Source organism: Xylocopa sonorina, chromosome 12, assembly GCF_050948175.1.
Source record: "Xylocopa sonorina isolate GNS202 chromosome 12, iyXylSono1_principal, whole genome shotgun sequence".
Taxonomy (NCBI): domain Eukaryota; kingdom Metazoa; phylum Arthropoda; class Insecta; order Hymenoptera; family Apidae; genus Xylocopa; species Xylocopa sonorina.
Genome location: NC_135204.1, coordinates 3,428,790 through 3,432,151, shown reverse-complemented (window position 1 = coordinate 3,432,151; position 3,362 = coordinate 3,428,790). Strand labels below are relative to the sequence as shown.

At 51.7% G+C, this 3,362-nt stretch overlaps 1 pseudogene; it reads right to left on the bottom strand.

Moving 5' to 3' along the window:
• Positions 1–2,967: 2,967 nt before the first annotated feature.
• LOC143430064 (U2 spliceosomal RNA) lies at positions 2,968–3,147 on the bottom strand (annotated as a pseudogene).
• Positions 3,148–3,362: the final 215 nt, after the last annotated feature.

Here is a 3,362-nt window from a genome sequence, read left to right as displayed (position 1 = left end):
GGGATTGTGTGCTGTAGCAAAACAATCAAACTGAAATAGCCCGACTCCTGGAGAGTGCTTTCCTCCTCGACTATATTTTTCTCGATCACTTATGGTTGTTTGGTGAAATGTGTTGTCAGATAAGGAAGGCTCGGTTCAGAGATGAACGTTCAGGCGCGATGCTGAAGCTCAACTGTCCTCATTTGGAAATTTTGCAAGATTCTAATCTTGGAGAGGGAAGATCTTTCATCTAATTGGACTATGTGAGTTTTTTTTTGGGGGGGGGGGGGTGGATATGCGGACAGTAACCTATAAGGAGTGTCCGTGGTCTTTTGGAAGGTGGTACTCCAAAAAGGAGAAAGTGGCCATGGAATCTACGTCTTGTCAGGCATGTATCGTTAAACATGACATTGTCAATGGACGCTGGTCTGGTCTTTCTGAGTTTGGAGTTTCTTTCTACAGTCCGAATGCGGACTAAGTGGGTCTTTGTCTGTTACGGTCATAAACTCGAAGTCAGACAATGAATGATAGTATAAATGAAATGCCTCTCCAGGTAGTTATTGAGGTTCGCAGATGCCAGAACGCTAGCCGGATATTTTCCAGATGGGGACTGAGGTCTCTGCCGAACTCTTGGGTAGAATTTATGACCCGGGCGGGAGGGACGTTGCCCGAGTCGTCCTGGCAGGCGGGGTGGAGGCGCGGCCCGTGGCTGGCGGCGTCCTCGCCGCGACGGTGACCGCCGTGGGTGTTAGGACGACCACCGTCATGATTGGCGAGCCACGAACCGTGGTCGTCACCGTCGTAGTAGTTAAGGTGGCCGGAGCACTGCAGGGCGTGGGTGGAGGGCCCTGCAGTGGTGGTGTCGCTGGAGGTGGTGGACGCGCCCCCCATCCTCTTCGCTGCCGCCCGCGTAATCCTTGGCAGCGCGGGCGGGAGAGACACTGCTCTAGTGTTTCTAGACACCACCGCTGCCTCGGGTGACCTCAGCGAAAGTCGTGGAGGGGGTCACCCTCCTTGATGGTAAGATCCTCAGGGGCGGGTCGGGTTGGGGAGACTCGGTCGACGCCCGTTTCCTCCTCCCAGCTGCTACGGGAGCCGCCGGACTCTTCTTCCCCCTTGCGGAGGCAGGGGACGTGGTGGTGTTGCCCCCTGATATCCTCCCCTTGGGCCCCGACCCGCTGCTGTTCCTCGTGGTGTTGGGGCTCGCCTCGTCCGCGGAGGAGCGCCGGCCTCGCTGGAATAGCGCCGCGAGGGTAACGGTGCTCCGTGTCGCGGCGCTTGAACCCACTGTGGTTGTCCTTGTTGTCGTGGTGGTCCTTGTTGTTCCGACGTTGGGTGGACCAGATCCTCGCCGGGGTTACGTGGTGGTAGTGGCAGTTGTCCTCGTTGACTTTTTAGAGGAGGCCCCTCTCGATGTTGTCGTTGTTGTTCTAGCTGCGGTGGAGGCAGCCGTCCCCGATGCTCTGGAAAGCGCGGTACGAGCATTAGCTGTTGTTGTTGTTGTACGCGGTCTGGTGGAGGCGTACCGGGGATACACCCAAGCGGGGAAAGGAAGCCTCGCTCTCGACGGATAAATCCGTCACGTCAACACGAGGTCGCGACTCGGCAGCGCTGTCGCCGGGCGTTGCGCGGGCGGCACTCCCTGCAAGGGAGTTGTGTCTAACGGGGACACACGGACCCCCGGTGGCTGGATGACGGACCTGGTGGTGCGCCTTCACCTTCTTTAGCGCATAAGCGCTATCGTCGGCGAAGCCGCACTCAGCGCAGGTCCATCGCTTTATCGCACCGGGGTGATGTAATTTGAGGTGTTTAAATAAATCCGTGTGTCTCAGATAGACACACGCTCCCTTTCTGCACACCGTTCTGCCGACGAAGCAGAAGGGGCAGGGAAATTCGGCCGGGAACGGGTACAATAGCTTCACCACGCATTCACCATTGCTAGAATTCACACTGCTATTTGTACCCGCCATCGTGAAGATAGTGTCGCAACGCAAACACTCGGCTCGTCTAATAAAATAAATAAAGTCAAATAATAAAACAATACGCTCACCGGAGCGAAACACAGACGGTAACGGTCGGAACGGGACGTACACAAAAGACGAAGGACACGATTAAATAAATAAGTATATACAGATATCACAACGGACAACGCGAACGCGAACGCGAATAAATTAATATATTAATACAGATTAACGACGACGGAAAATCTACTAAAATTAAATAAAATAAAATAGAATAAAACAATTCCGCTGTGCCCGGTGGACACAGCCCCGCACGAACGAACCGTGCTTCGCGTACGTGACTAGTAACCGCAAACGGTTTAACTTTCCACGACACTCCACACGGCCTGGAAAACTCCGGACCGCGACGTATCGAGTTACACGGGGTGTAAAGGGCCTCCGTGTACCCCGATCTCTTAATTAAAACAAATAAACGGTGAATTTAATTAACTAATTGCTGCTATTTCGCAGCGACGACCCGTAAAATCGAGCAAGAAATTCGATTTACGGGCGTACGTGCAAACAGTCCAACACCCAAAACACGGAGAGGTCGAATTCAAAACCAACGGCTATAAGTGTAAAGTTTACACTTATAACCGGGTATAAGGTCAGACAAACCGATTCTACTCGAATTCAAACTCCTCGGAGGTCGAAATGGTCGACCTAGGAGGAGGGACGTCACGTATGGACGTCTAACGTCTACCCGATGCGTTCAACACCACCGCATCGGGAGCACTTTAAACTAATCACGCGAAATGGGACCTCCACCGAAATTCCAAGTGTTAGACTTACCAAGTCCGAAGTCCACCAGCTGAGTCGAACGCACTGATCACTGCACCACACACGGACACAGCACGCGCGACGCGGATGATAACGCGACACTCCGGTGAGCGAGTCGGAAAGACACAGAGTAAAATAGAAACTTAAGCTACTGATGGGGAAGATCAAGTGTATGGTTTTTGACTAGATAAAAACTGATTCTTGGAACTCTTATTGAGCCGGTCCCAGAGGCACTGCAATACTGGGTCGACTCGCGGCGGAGGTGGAGCAAGCCCCAGCGGTCCGCCTTTTTCCAAAAATCAGGTTAATATTCTGACTCCTAATGAGGAGTGTATCAGATATTAAGCTGATAAGAACAGATTAAAAGCGTTTATTTATCAACTAATGTTCCCCTGGGGCCGAAGCCCCAGGGGTATACAATCGTTTTACAGTATAACTCCGTGTTTTTGTCCGCACGAGTTAGCAAAAATATAATATTTTATAATAAATTATGCTGGGGACTAACCCCTGACGCATCTTCTTATATATAGTTATATCAATAAAATACAGAGCTCAACAGTATTGCAATGAATATACCACATGACCGATCAATAGTCGTACATG